Source organism: Epinephelus fuscoguttatus, linkage group LG4 (genome assembly GCF_011397635.1).
Source record: "Epinephelus fuscoguttatus linkage group LG4, E.fuscoguttatus.final_Chr_v1".
Classification (NCBI taxonomy): Eukaryota; Metazoa; Chordata; class Actinopteri; order Perciformes; family Serranidae; genus Epinephelus; species Epinephelus fuscoguttatus.
The window spans coordinates 9,341,365-9,357,342 of record NC_064755.1 but is presented as its reverse complement, the minus strand read 5'-3'; the positions used below and the strand labels follow the sequence as shown (position 1 = coordinate 9,357,342).

Sequence of the window (15,978 nt, the reverse complement as noted above, 5' to 3'; positions counted from 1 at the left end):
TATTTGTTATTATGATGATCCAGATAAAAGTATTCTTCAATATCTAATTAATGTTGTTATTCGAAATGCTAAACTTTTTATTCACAAGCAGAGATGATCAAAGTCACCTCCTGAATTTTTACCTTTTCTTATAGAATTCACAGACATACATTTGTAAATCAAAAACTGTTTTTTGTCAGGTTTGTGAGATACAGACAACTTTGTTAAATTTAGTATATATTTAGCCTACTATAACTTAGTCGATAGACGATTTAATAAATAATGGAAAGTGATACAGCAGCCAAAAACATCATCTATAAGGTCATACAGTTGACTTCAGGATATAAAGACTCAAATTAAGTGCTACAGTTACATATCCTGTCGTGACTAATGGAGATTTGATACGAAACAAAAATGCTGTTTACCAACTAAGGACAGTGTATTCACTGTGACACAATTCTTACATCAGGCAGAAGGATAAGACAAAAATTGACCTTTCATAAAACGTCTCTCTGGAACAACTGTGATAAACTCATCAGAAACAAATATATATCCTTTAATAAATGGTTCCAAAGAGATATAAATGATATTTTTAATTCCTTGTTGATATATTTGGCAATATGCTTTCCTGTAAACAGTTCATGCTTGTACATTAATTTCAGTTCCTTTCAGAGAATCAATTTCTTTGACTCAGATATATAGTGTTATCATATTGCTAAATTTACAGACCATAATGCCTCCTGCTCTTTTTGTAAAAAATAATACACAAAGTATTTCTCCTTTGACCTCAGATATCAAATAAATGCACTCTTGAAGCTCATTAATTTAGTTTTCGAAATTCTCAACTTTGCTTTACTTACAAGCACACATTATGTAAGTCAGTGAATTTTAGTGAATTTTACTCAGTTATTCTTTTTAGTTCCTAAAAAACATCCTTGTATCTTCTTTTTGTCTCTTTTCTTGTTGTTTGTCTTCTGTTTGTTTTGTTTATTTTGTGCAATTGTCTCGAAATACTGTTATTCATATACTTTAAATATACTTATGTAAAACTTTTTTTGTTTCATATGGTTTTCATGAACTGGTTTTTATTCTCATAAAAAAGAGACAAAAAGGTGGTTTAAAGATGAGTCACTCACAGTAGAACAGTAATTTCCGGCCTCTACTGTGAAGGTGAAGGGTTCATCAGTGTCCTAGTTTCTATTGTTAGAACAAATGTCTCCGCCCAGCAGAGCTCAACTACGTCCGCAGCAAGGATTTATTTCCCCACGTTCACAACGTCCAACTTTCACTTTTTGCTTCGGTTCAAAGTAGACTCTGACGAAATGAGCGGTCGCGGCAAGGGAGGAAAAGGACTCGGGAAAGGAGGCGCCAAGCGTCACCGCAAAGTTCTCCGTGATAACATCCAGGGAATCACCAAACCCGCTATCCGCCGTCTGGCTCGCCGTGGTGGAGTGAAGCGTATCTCCGGTCTGATCTACGAGGAGACCCGCGGTGTGCTGAAGGTGTTCCTGGAGAATGTCATCCGTGATGCCGTCACCTATACCGAGCACGCCAAGAGGAAGACTGTGACCGCCATGGATGTGGTGTATGCTCTCAAGAGGCAGGGCCGCACTCTGTACGGCTTCGGAGGTTAAATCACCGTCTCAGCTCACTGCAACACAACGGCTCTTTTAAGAGTCACCCACATCACCTCAAGAGCTCGTTTCTGTTGATGTGATACCGCTGTATATTCCCATTTGACGTGGTTTCCTCTGAGTCACTCATTAAGGATTAAGGATACAAGTGTCCAGAGTACCATCTATGTTACGCAATCGTGGCAACAATATTAATGCTTACTCAAAAACCGACTGAGAGCAGGCCTGGACTGGCCGTCGGGTATATCTGAAACCTCCACTGTCACAAACGAATTTTCACACACCTCATTGCGTGGACTGTCTGAAAAGTATGATGATCTGCTGTAGGTAACAATAAGATAAGACAGACCTTTATTGATGCCACAATTCCAGAAATTCCTGTTACAGTGGCCAAGCAGAAAGAGTCAGATAAAAAAATATCAAAAACTAAAAAGGCATGCAAAAGAAAATACAATAATATGAATAAGAATAAGAAACGCCAATTAATAATAATAATAATAATAATAATATAATGAGCAATGGATTAAAGAGAGCATATCTAGTGCAAATTGATTGTATGTGCAAAAAGCAACAACAAGGGGAACAGTAATGTTCATGATGGTGTTTATAACATGTCCATGGTGCAACTGATTATCAGCAGTGCTGGTTATGTAGCCTGACAGCAGCAGGCAGGAAGGACCTGCGATAGTGTTCCTTCACACGCTTTGGGTGAATCAGTCTATCACTCAAGGAGCTCTCCAGAGTTTTTATCTCCTCCTGCAGGGGGTGGGAGTGTTAGTCCTCAGGAGGATGACAGCCGAGCTGTTATCTCTGTCTCCAACCACCTGCACAGAGTCCAGAGAGCATCCCAGGGCAGAGCTGGCCTTCTTGATCAGCTTGTCCAGTTGGACAAGATGGACATTTTAATGAATTAATTTAATAATCATATGGGTAGTTTAATAATACCTCATCATTTATTTGTTGATATGTCTGTCAGATAAATGTAATGGAGTAAGGAGATGCAGAAATAGCCTATAAAATGAAAATACTCAAAGTAGCACCTAAGCCTACATTCCACCACTGAAAACACAACTGTAAGAAAAACATGTTTATAATTAATTATGATAAGATGATGAAAGAACATTTAGCTCTTTGTTTTTACTTTTGTAATTAGGCCATAAAAAATTAATATTCAGTAGCTATACATAATAAATATTTAATCAAACTAGTTTTTTATTGAAAGGATAATAAATGAAAATGCTCTTTAAGGATGATGTGGGTGGCTCTTAAAAGAGCCTTTTAGTGAGTAGTTTGTTGATGAGACTGATGACAGCTCACTTCTTCTTGGCTGCTGCTTTCTTGACTTTGGGCTTGGCTGCCTTCTTTGCGGGGGCTTTCTTGGCTGCAGGGGCCTTTTTGGCCACCTTCTTGGGGCTCTTGGTGGTCTTTTTCGGGCTCTTTGCAGCCTTCTTGGGGCTCTTGGCTGCTTTCTTGGCCGCTGCGGGTTTCTTGGCCTTCTTGGGAGACTTCTTAGCGGCTGCTGGCTTCTTAGCTGCCGCTGTCTTGGGCTTTTTGGCCGCTGCGGGCTTCTTGGCTTTAGGAGCGGCTTTCTTGGCCGGCTTCTTGACCTTCTTGGGTTCGGCAGCCTTCTTGCTCATCTTGAAGGAGCCGGAGGCCCCGGTCCCTTTGGTCTGGACCAGAGAGCCCTTAGCCACCAGGGCTTTGATGGCGGTCCTGACGCGGGACTTGTTCTTTCCACATCGTAGCCTCCGGCAGCCAGAGCCTTCTTGAGGGCGGCCGCAGACACGCCGCTCCGCTCCTTGGATGCGGCCACAGTTTTCAGAATGAGCTCGCCGACGCTGGGACCGGTCTTCTTCGGTCTCGGCGCCTTCTTCTTGGCGGCTTTGGCCGGCGCGGCGGCCGGAGCTGGAGCTGGAGCTGTCTCTGCCATGTTGTTCTTGCCTAGTAACACACGAGAGTGTCTGACTGGACTGTTAAAAGCTCCGAGCAGGAGGCTGTCCTTAAACACACCGTGAGAACCGTGGAGACTCAACCCAGCCCGTGGCTCCTCTGTGCAGTGTGAAAGCTGGAGCACTTGTGTTTTCTCTTGACTGACAAAAGGTGAAAAACTAAATGTGGGACAAGTGCTGAAGGCTGACAGTGAAGGGAGCCGATAGCGGACTTGTGTCTCTTCATATTCAAGTCATGTAGAGCTCTGATGCTCTCTGCATTTTGTCTGTGGAGCCTCCAAACCTCACCTATTCACCGCCGTGGCCAGCACTGCTCAGCGGCTTTTCCCACTCATTTGTCTCCTAAAATGACTTCAAATGCACCACAGCTCCACCAAAGCCGTTTTCCAGCAGCCCACATGTTTGTTCAGGGACTCCGTGTAAAAACAACCATCTGCTGCTGATGACTTTGTTATAAACTGAAGTTATTCTGGTGTCAGCAAACACAATAATGATGGCCGAGGCTCATGGTGCAGTTCAGCCAGACTGACCATCAGAGCTGCTGCTGCTGCTGCTGCTGCTGTGACTCCTTTAGATTTAAATAGTTAGTAGTTGTACTATTAATGATCAACCACACCGACAGATACATGTCAGCTGTCTGTGGAAGTAGTATGTGACTTTAAATGTTACACATAGTGTTTGCCCTTTCTTGATAAAAGATTAAATCCAGAGCACATGTTGTGTGCATGTTATTGATCATCCTGTGGTGAAGACATCTCTGTTTCTTATTTCCCTTTGCTCCACATGTTATGTGTCAGTGTCTGTGGTCCAATACAAAGACTGCAGCCTGGTGGCAGCATCACAGCTCACTGTCAACTGAAACTACCAAGATGAGAAACAAATGCCATAAAACAGGACCTTGGACAGCGACTGAGCTGCTCTTTGGTGCTTTAAAAACAGATCTGTGCTTCTCGCTCTAAAACTCTGTGTGGGCTGTCCCACATATAGGCCTACAGCCCATTTTCTCACAGCAGCATAATTCAGGCATCATAGCTTCATCACAGAACTCTACTGTATTTGTACAAATGACCCAATGAGGCATTGAGGTACCTTTATTGTCCAAATGTGTTTCCTGATCTCTACCTGAATTTATAATACTGTGCTGGTATTCCTCTGAGGTGACTCAGAAAAGAAGGTCTTATTACAACAGCCCGTCTTGAATTAATCAAACAGACTGAATCAGAATCTGTTTCATAAAGCTGTTTGGAGCTACTGCGAGCGAACAACATCAAGTCTGGTTGATTTCATGACTTTGAAACAGACCTGGGTTATCAATCAATGATCACATGGATTTACAGGGAAGAAAATGGATTGAGACAAAGTCACCATGTTCACACCCACAGACAAAACACATATTAATCAATCAGTGTATTTATTTATTTATTTGCATTCTTCTATAACTGGGCTTTAGAAATGTGAGGGGGTTTATTTAATGTGGGTAGCGAGTAATTTAAATGGCAAAGATTTGAAGAATACAGGACACAAATTATTCTTCAAAGGCATAAACTCACAATTTTTCCCAGTTGATTGTAATCCTGACAGTCTGCTTAATGATTTAGTGTAGGTCAGGAGGTCGGGAACAGAGACTACTGGGTCCGATAAACAGATCAGTAAATCATCCACGTATATTCAACATCACAAAACTGAAATATGATGACCCAATCTTTTAGCCATACAATGAGCTGAGGAGCTTCTTATTTCGCATGGAGTCATTCACCATCCTAAGCATGAAAGGGACAACTTTTTCATGGAATGCTTTGTAAAATTCACAGCCAAAGCCGTCTGGGCCTGCTGCTTTTCCAGAGGGGAAGGCCTGAATAGCATTCAAGACATCACTTTTAGAAAGTGGAGCATCCATATCATCTTGTGATGCACTGTCTAATTGAGGAACCTTTAGACTGGCAAAAAAGTTGGAAAAATCAGCTTCAGAGGCATTTACTCTACTGGAATACAATTCCGTGTAGAAGTCCCTGAAGCAAGCGTTTATCTCCTTTATCTGAGTAACCAATTTACTTGCTTAGCCTGCTCACCTCAGTTTCTTCTGAGCGAGACTGAGCACACGCATAAAACATGTAACCTTCCCTGCGATCAGATGTATTTACTGTAGAAACAGAGGTGTGAGGTGACTTATTGACTGACACCAACAGGACAACAATGATTAACAACTAAACTTCACAAGTTTATAGTTGAGTTGCTTTATGAAAGTTGTCCTAATTGACCAGTTCTGTAAGAACTCTGATCTTTAAAAAGGAGCAATTTAATACTCTGTTACAAGTGCTGCATTCAAAGTTTTACTTTCTCAACAATACAAATTATTACTATCACATATTCTTAAAGTACCAAAAGTAAAGGTAGTAATTATGGAGAATGGCCCATGTCAGAATAATGAATGTTATACTTAAGATGATAATTACTGATGTGTTTCATGACTATCCCAGAGGAGCCCTGTTGATCACACTGACTGGGGACATGACAGTCAGGCAGCATACAACAACTTCTACCAGAATTAAATTGCACAAATATCAAAACCTACACAGCAAAAGAGGGATATATTCAATAAATTATTTCAAGATTATATAAAACAAGTCTGGAGCCTCCAGAGGATACAAAACCAAACACAATTCCAAAACAAGACATTTTATAAAACAATTAAATATGAAGGCTGGCATTTATGTGTAAACTAAAGAGTATTGTGGACTTATCTACTGTACAAACAACTATAATGGGTAATTTAAACTCAGTAGCTTAGAACATCCACTCATCAGCTGGCCCGATAATTGCTCAACCTCATGTGTCAATGAAGATATAAACAAACAAATCCAAGTGATGATTATTGGGGGGGAAAAAAGTGAAAAAAACAAATGAGACCCAATCTTCAGCTGGATGACAGTCACCCGATCACTAAACAATCCATGAGAACTTTCATCTGAGAGGACACCTGTGAAAATGACAGGTTAGGCCAAGTCTGTCCACGTTTGTGAAATAGGACTCATACAGAAAAATAAAGTATTTAAAATAGCTCGATCCAGGCCCTCTAAGATTGTCAACTGGTGACCACCTCCATTAATGTCAATAAATACACTGAACAAAAAACAAACAGTGGCTCAGCCTCTCCTGATGGGTTCAGCTTAATATTATCAATTGAAATTAATATGCCCTGTGCGTAGTTTTTGCCAGGCCACCCACAGCGTACTGTTTGTACACTGTTGTGCTTTATGTCCTTTGAGGTTCGTTCAGTAGGCTATTTAGTCATTAGCTGCCTCCATCTTGTATCTGGTAGCATCTCTCTCTGACTCTGTATCTTTGCTTTCTGTATTTCTGGTCACTTTGAATGACTTAAATTGTTCAGATCCTCTGGGGATTATTTCAGAAAGGTTAACTACTTTTGAAGCATTTTATGCCCCTTTATGATCTCCTTTAGTTGTTAGTTTATTCTTACTTTGACACTATTATCACGGGACTGCTTTTTCAAAACATGTACATTTGGGATAATTGTGTTTTTTCATTGTCAAAGATTTATAGCAGGACATTAGATAGAAAAAAATTTTTTTACTCGTAATTGATTATTTACATCTGCGACATGAGAATCAGAGCTCTTTATGAGGGGAGTGTGTGGCTCTTAAAAGAGCCGTTTGGGGGCCAGTTTCCAGCAGCCAAAGAGTGTCCAGGTTTACTTGGACTTGGCGGCCTTCTCGGTCTTCTTGGGCAGCAGAACAGCCTGGATGTTGGGCAGCACGCCGCCCTGAGCGATGGTCACTCCGCCCAGCAGCTTGTTGAGCTCCTCGTCGTTGCGGACAGCCAGCTGCAGGTGACGGGGGATGATACGGGTCTTCTTGTTGTCGCGGGCAGCGTTTCCAGCCAACTCCAGGATCTCAGCGGTCAGGTACTCCAGCACAGCCGCCAGGTAGACGGGGCGCCGGCACCGACACGCTCCGCATAGTTTCCTTTGCGCAGCAGCCTGTGGACACGGCCGACTGGGAACTGGAGCCCAGCACGGGAGGAGCGGGTCTTCGCCTTGGCTCTGGCTTTACCTCCGGTTTTTCCGCGGCCACTCATTTTTCAGATGCTCTCTAAAGTCGGGACAAAGACAAGTGTTCCCTCAGCAGCTGAAACTCTCCTCTATATATCCACGGAGCGCGGGCCGGCTCCTGCCAGACCAACCAGAAAAGAGGCTTCAGCAGAGTAGCAGAGGGCGGCCCAGCCTGAATTTTGGCGGATCTTTTGAAAGGATTTTCAGCCAATAAGCAGCGGAGATGTGGGCGGTGGGTCGCTCCTTCAGGCGGTGCTGAGCTCCGTAGGAGCCCCTCACCAATCAGGAGCCGGAGGTCTGAAGCAACGTCACAATTTTTACAGCCGGTCTCAGAGTTGAAAAGCAGCGTGTCTCCCCGTAATATTTCGTTATTATCCTGATCAGAGAAAGGAGAAATCATGGCAAGAACCAAGCAGACCGCTCGTAAATCCACCGGAGGCAAAGCTCCGAGGAAGCAGCTGGCCACCAAGGCTGCCCGTAAGAGCGCCCCGGCCACCGGCGGCGTGAAGAAGCCTCACCGTTACAGGCCCGGTACCGTGGCTCTGAGAGATCCGTCGCTACCAGAAATCCACGGAGCTGCTCATCCGCAAGCTGCCCTTCCAGCGCCTGGTCCGAGAAATCGCTCAGGATTTCAAGACCGACCTGCGCTTCCAGAGCTCCGCTGTCATGGCTCTGCAGGAGTCCAGTGAGGCTTACCTGGTGGGCCTGTTTGAGGACACCAACCTGTGCGCCATCCACGCCAAGAGAGTCACCATCATGCCCAAAGACATCCAGCTGGCCCGTCGCATCCGCGGAGAGAGAGCTTAAACTCTCTGCTGCCGCTGCTGCTCCACAAACCACAACGGCTCTTTTAAGAGCCACCTCACTCCTCACTCAAGAGCTCACTCCTCTACTTTTTTTTTTTTTTTTTTAAATGAACTTTATTTAATTTCAAATACAAGTACAGACAGAATTTATCAGCATACAAATTAGTCAAGACAAGACAATACAATACAACCAAAAGGATGGGAAGTGTCCTTTAGTCAGAGTTACAGATCCAAGATGTGCCAGGGGAGGCACTTAGATTTGTCCATCGTTTTCCTCCTCCAGAGGTCTCTGAGTACCTGCCTCACGACCATGTTGCTGTCTATGACAGTCTGATGTCGAGTCATGGCACATCTTGTCTTCCATATTTTAACACAGACTACACTGATGATCATTTGAAACAACTCGTTGTGTTTCGGGGGCATCTTCTCATCCAAGAGTCCATACATAACAGATTTGTAGCACACTTTAAAATTCACACCCAGACCTTTTAAAATGCTCCACACCTCTTGTGCTCTGTAACAATTCATTAGCAGATGTTCTTGAGTTTCTGGCTCGGAGCAGTTGATCATTGGACATATTTTGGTGGAAACGTAACAACTCCATGAAACAACTGCTCTCACTGGGAGTCTGCCCACTGATGTCAGCCATCTGTTGTCTCTAATGCTCTCTGACATGGTTTTATTTTTTAATATATTTATCACTTCATTGCTATGATTATCAGATATGTGGTTATATTTTATAAGGCTTCCATATTTATAATTATTAATTGTATTAAAAATATGTTTGCTGAATGAACTACACCGATCCATATTCAAATGTTGGTGTTCCACTAGATAATCAGCATATAATAATTTATAATATGGGCCAGTTCTGCCTCTCCTCTCCTTTTTCTCCACAATGATCTGTTCCCTATCCAGAGAGCATTTCTGAGGAAGGCAGCAGATACATTTATAACAAAAGCGACCTTTAATTTAATGCCCAGGTCTACAGGCCCCAAACCCCCATATTCCTTACCTTTATACATTATTTCTCTTTTAGTGACCTCTCTGGTTGTACCCCACACTAGATTAACACACTGTTTAATTTCATTATCATTTTATCTGAAGGAGGAAAGATGTTAGCCAGGAAGAGGAGTTTGGACGTTTTGGATGAAAGTTTTCAGAATCAGAATCAGAATCAGAAATACTTTATTGATCCCCGAGGGGAAATTATTTATGTTACAGGTGCTCCTTGCAAGAGAGGAAAGATATGAGAAAATATAAGAAATTTAAACAATAGTATTTACAAATATCTATTTAAATAAATAGGAATTATTAACAAACATATATAGTAAACTGAACAAGATTATTTACACAAACAGAATATATACAGTCTGGGTGAATGGGGTTATTGCACAAGTTAAATTAGATTATTGCAGTGTGTGAAATAGTCTCAGGGCCACTCAGAGGGAGGAGTTGTACAGTTTGATGGCCACAGGCAGGAATGATTTCCTGTGGCGCTCAGTGGTACATCTTGGTGGTAGTCTCCCACTGAAAGTACTCTTGTGCCTGACCAGCACATGGTGGAGTGGGTGTGAGACATTGTCCAAGATAGTTCGTAGCTTAGACAGCATCTTCCTCTCTGACACCACCATCAGAGAGTCACACTCCGTTCCCACGATGTCACTGGCCTTGCGGATCAGTTTATTGATGATTAATGATGTTGATTCTGGTTTTATACAGGAAAGGCCAAAGCAGACTCTACCTGCTGAGGCGGCTCAGGTCTTTTGGAGTGCAGGGGGCACTCCTGAAGACCTTCTTTGACACTGCGGTGGCATCAACCATCTTTTACGGAGTGGTCTGCTGGGGCAGCAGCGTCTCTGCTGCAGATAGGAAGAGACTGGACAAGCTGATCAAGAAGACCAACTCTGTCCTGGGATGCTCTCTGGACTCTGTACAGGTGGTGGGAGAAAGGAGGACGACAGCCAAGCTGTCATCTCTGAGGACTAATGACTCCCACCCCCTGCAGGAGGAGATAAAAGCTCTGGAGAGCTCCTTCAGCGATAGACTGATTCACCCAAAGTGTGTGAAGGAACGCTATCGCAGGTCCTTCCTGCCTGCTGCTGTCAGGCTACATAACCAGCACTGCTCACAGTAGACTGCACCATGGACACTTTAGGGACACTATGGACACTTTATGGACACCATAATAAGCATAACTGTCCCCCATGTTGTTGTTGTTGTTTATTTGCACATACAATATTCACTTTGCATTAAATATGTTCACTTTAATCCATTGCTCACTTTTTATTTACTGCTCATTGTTATTATTATTTATTGCTGTTTCTTGTATTTTTGTACTCTTTTTGCATGCCTAGTTTGTTTTACGTTTTTAAATTTTGAAATCTTTAATCTGACTCTTTCCCTTTGACTGCTGTAACACTGGAATTTCTCAATTGTGGGATCAATAAAGGTGTATCTTATCTCTTATCTTATCTTATCTCTTATCTTATCTTTATAACTGGTACCTTTGTTCTCCCATTTTTTTACTTCTTCTTTGGTTTCAGTCAATTTTTTCTCCCAGCTTCTTTCACTACAATCATTACTACTGAATGTTATACCCAAAATTTTTATTTCGTGATTAATTTGAACATTAATGTTAGGTTTGTCCCTCTCGTCTCCGATCCAAACTCCCTCTGTTTTACTATGGTTCAACTTAGCACCAGATGCTAGTTCATACAGATTTAAATGATTAGTTAGAACGTCCATTTCCAATTGGTTCTTTATAGTAACAGTGACGTCATCAGCGTAAGCAATTGCTGTAAACTTGGGCATGTGACCCACACATATACCAGAGATTAAACTTTCAGAGTTGATTATTTTGATTAAAGGGCTTATGGCCAAAATGTACAAAGCAGCACTAAGAGGGCAGCCCTGTTTGACCCCTCTCTCGACCTCAAAGGGCTCAGATAAAACACCATTTACATTTACACAGACATTTGACTTCACATACAGACATTTAACTACATGAATAAAGTCACCAGGTAAACCATAAGCCTTCATTACAGCCCAGAGATAATCTCTGGAAATGTAATCAAAGGCTTTCTTTTTATCCAGCCCAACAATAAAGAATCCTTTGTCTGGTTTGTTTCTCTAAGGATGCTCAGGTTATCCCACTTTAATCTTCCTTTAATTGCACAGGTTTGTTCTTTATCTATAATTTTATCTAATATATCATGTAATCTATTCATAATTATTTTAGCAAATATTTTATAATCTGTATTCATAATAGTTATATGTCTGTAGTTATCTATGTCAGTGTCATCACCTTTCTTATACAACAAACATAAAACTCCTTGATAAAATGAGTCCCCCATACAGCCGCTGTTTAAACCTTCGTTAAACATCGCAGTGAGGAGGTCAATTACATCATCAATATATAACTGATAAAGCTCAGTGGGCAGTCCATCTGGACCAGGACTTTTACTAGAGTTTAATTGTTGAATAGCATTCACCACTTCATCTTTTCGGATATTACCTGCGAGTTCAGTGAAGGTCAGAGAGCTGTATAAAGGGACATGTTTTAACAAAATATTTACACAGTCAACTTCTGTTTCTATTTTTTTTTATATGCATCAGCACAAAGGTCTCTGATCACTTCTCTTTTCTGCTTTTCACCATGGACAGTATCACCTAGATTATTTTTAATAGATTTAATAAATTTATTTTGGATTCGTTTGTGTCTTGATTTAATTGCATGGATTAAATTTCCTCTGCCCTCAAATTCTGACTGATTATAGATACCATACAACAGTTCATTGTTATATTTATCTATTTCGAATTTAATATCTGACATAGTTTCTTCCTCTGCCATAGATCGCTCCTTCTTCTGTTTAAGATTAATATATGTCTTCATTAATGTATCATAATTTATATTTCTAACTACATTTATTTCTCTACATTTATATTTAAAGAAATCTTTTATTCTATGTTTTAATATTTTCCTCAACTTAATATCAGATTTGGATAGACTTTTTAGCTGTATTATTTTACGGATCTCTTGTTTCAGTTCTATTAATGAATCTATATGCTTTAAACACTGGGTGTTAAGTTTCCAGAAACCTCTGTTAGTGGGGGTTCCACATGACAGAAATGTTTTCACTAAGAAGTGATCAGAGAAGTCGCTGAAAACTGCAGAATAATGAGATACATTAAAATGTGAAGACACGTGAATCCTATCGATACAAGTTTTGGTTTTACTGTCAAACCTTGTAAAAAGAAGACCAGAAGGATGAACAGCTCTACATACATCTGTTAATTTAGCTTCATTACAGATTTCTTTTAAGAGTTTACCTTCTGGGCTCGGTTTAAATGAGACTGTGCTGCACCTGTCATTTTCATCTGTTACTGTATTAAAATCACCACATAAAATAATTTTATATCCAACCAATAACAATTCTCAAAGTCTTTTAAATAACTGGACTTTCTTACGAGCATCTGGCGCTGTGTGCAGGTTAATAATGCGATATTTTTCACCTTGATAGTAACAATCCAGCATCAGAAGTCTTCCTGGAATAATATCTCTTCTTCTGATTATGTTAACATCATGATGTCTGAAAAATATACCAACACCATCAGCTTTACTTTCACCTATAGATATTACACATTTCCCTTTTTGCCACAGTTGACTAACATTTTCAACATGATTGTTCGTAGTCAGTCTCAGTTCTTGAGTACATAATACATCAAAGTTAGTATTAAGGAGATATTCATTTTTTTTCTTTCCTTAATGACAAACTCTGAATACCACGAGCATTCCAGGTGGCATCTTTAAGAACACCCATGGTAAGAGCTGATGTCAGTCTTAAGGTGTAGGCTTGTCATCAAGCCGTTTCTCCTTTTTATGGGAGGTAAAGTGAACTGGCCTTTTCTTTCCACCTAACTCAGTCAGGACCTCACTGTTTGACTCATTACTGCTCGAAGCAGGAAACTCAGGTGTGGGGCAGAAGGAGGTACTCTCGGATGAAGCAGACTCTGCATCAGGAGGAGAAGGGAGGGGTGCTGCTGGCTCGCTGGCCAGCTGTCAACATCTCACTGGTCTCACTCAGAGCTGGGACTCTCGCTGGCACTTTCATATCTTTGTTCATCATTTTCATCAACACTCTCTATATCATTGTCATCACTATATTCCTCACTGTCAATAACTAAATTGCCCTCACCTGACAGAGAGGAGATGTCGTCAGGAGGCGCTGGTGGCTGTAGCTCCGCTACAGGAAGCTGCTGCTGCTGCTGCTGGTGCTGCTGCTACACGGGTGGAGTGTCACACTGCTCAGTGGTGGACTCTCCGGGGGGCTGCTGCCGAGCGGCAGGTTGAGGACAGGGCTGCCGCTGAGCCGGCTGAGTGCTGGGCTGCTCCTGCATCTGCTGGACAGGTGGAGTGTTTTGCTGCTGCTGAGGGCGGGGCTGCCGCTGGCGATGCTCGATGGTGGACTCTCTGGAGGGCTGCTGCTGATAGGCAGGCTGACTGCTGGGCTGCGGCAGCTGGACAGGGGGAGTGTCAGGCTGCTCATCCAACAACAGACCGGGCGGCCGCTGGTGTGTCGGCGGTAGACTCGGCTGCTTCTGTGCTCTTGCTTTGTTTGCATAGGAGTCAGGGCAGGCGAAAAAGGTGTGACCTGTTCCTCCACACAGGCTGCACGAGACTTCTGCTGAACAGTATTTGGCCTTGTGACCCAAACCGCTGCACTTCCAGCATTTGACAGTGTGACATTGTTTTACCTGATGGTCGGTACTGTTGCATATGAAGCAGCTAGATGACTGTCCGGGGTAATATGATGCGACCATTGTGGTCCAAGAGAGATGGAACTTGGTATTGCAGTATTTTGACCGATGTCTGTCTGTGCATCTTGACCTTGTACTTTCTGACTCCGTACCAGATGCCAAATTTATCCAGTGGTTTAGTGCAATGTAGAATAGTGCAGTATCGTTGTAAATATAGATCTATGTCACAGTCGGATATTCTGCCGGTCCAGAATTTGACTACCAGAATGATGACGTCAGTTTGTATGGATGATTCAATAGTCCAATCTCTCCATTTTTCCTCAGCATGTTTAGCTGCTTGAATTTCCAGGAAGTGCCTGAAAGGAGCCTCTTGGAAGAAACACAGTTCAAAGTCTCTTCTATTTGGTAGAGCAATGAAGGAGTAAATGTCTGTGGCATTGATCCAGCAAGAATCAAACAAAAGGCTCTGACCGACATAGTCTCTGGTGGGAAGTTCGCCCTTACCTGTGTACTTCAGTCACACCCAGTTCTGGCTGAACTTCTCAGAGCACCTGGGCGTGTTGCTGAGGGGAGCCATTGGGCTCTCTGCCCTTGCGAGCGCTGACGGGTTCGGGTGACTCAACTATTTTCCTCCCTTGCCACGACCACTCATTTTGTCAGAGTCTAGGTTTTTCCGAAAAAACTCCTCCTCTCCGAAAAAATCCTCTACTCACAACACACAATTTTTACTAACAAGCATTTGAGTTGAAGAATCATTTAAATAACATCCAATAAATTAACAGACTAAGCTTTGAACCTATTTTAGTTTAAGTTTCTACATTCACATGCACTAATTAGAGTGTGTGTGTGTGTGTGTGTGTGTGTGTGTGTGTGTGTGTGTGTGTGTCTGTGTGTCTGTGTGTCTGTGTCTGTGTGTCTGTCTTTCCCAGAACTTCCAAAAATCCTATTTTAATCCTATCAGATTTGAAAAGATATGTGTTTTTTTTCTAGTTTTTGTTCTGAAGTCTGAACAGCTTAGATGGATGATGTGAGGATTTAAAATCCTGTACAGATCAGAGAGAGCAGCTTTTGAACAGATTTGATCTAATAATTTCTTTCGTATGTAATTTGAAAAGGAGTGGCATCAATTATATCATTTATAACAGGGTATGTATCATTTACTATCTAAATAGCTTAATAATTTTGTATTTAACGCAACGCCGACTATTTCTTTTAACTTTTTAAATAACTTGATTTTCTTTCTTCTTTCTCCCCTCACCCACCCACTGTATTGTTCCTCAGCTTCAGCTGATATATCCAGTGCGAGCAACAACACAGTCTTATTTGCATCAGGTCCGGATACAAATAGACTCCTCTGCGCTCGATGACGCCATTCAAGGAGCCAATCAACATCTGTGTCTGTGCATGCTTTCAGATCATGTCACATTGAGAGACAGAGCACCGTGACAGAGCGCCCAAGAAGGCTCAAAGAAAGCAGTAATAAGGAGCGTCAGCAAGACCAGGCAGAAACGAAAGTTGACCAATAAAGAGCTACGCCATCTACGTGCTGAAGTGCTGAAGCAGGTCACCACCCGACACCGGCATCTCGTCCAATATGGGCATCAATGAACTCGTTTGTGAGCGACATCTTCAAGCGCATCGCCTGTTTAATTCACCGTCTGGCTCACTACAACAAGCGCTCCACCATGATTTAGCTTCCAAAAATAATACCGCACGTCAAGGCGGGATGCTGGCCAAGTCAAAAGTCTGGTAACCAAGGCCGTCACCAAGTACACCAGCTC

The 15,978-nt window shown here is 42.1% G+C and overlaps 3 pseudogenes; 1 reads left to right on the top strand and 2 right to left on the bottom strand.

The window, feature by feature from the left end:
- The first annotated feature begins 1,301 nt into the window (after nt 1-1,301).
- LOC125887275 (uncharacterized) overlaps nt 1,302-15,978 on the top strand; it is a 753,166-nt pseudogene continuing 738,489 nt past the window's right edge.
- Nucleotides 2,861-3,543, bottom strand: LOC125887949 (histone H1-like; annotated as a pseudogene).
- LOC125887968 (histone H2A-like) lies at nt 7,272-7,657 on the bottom strand (annotated as a pseudogene).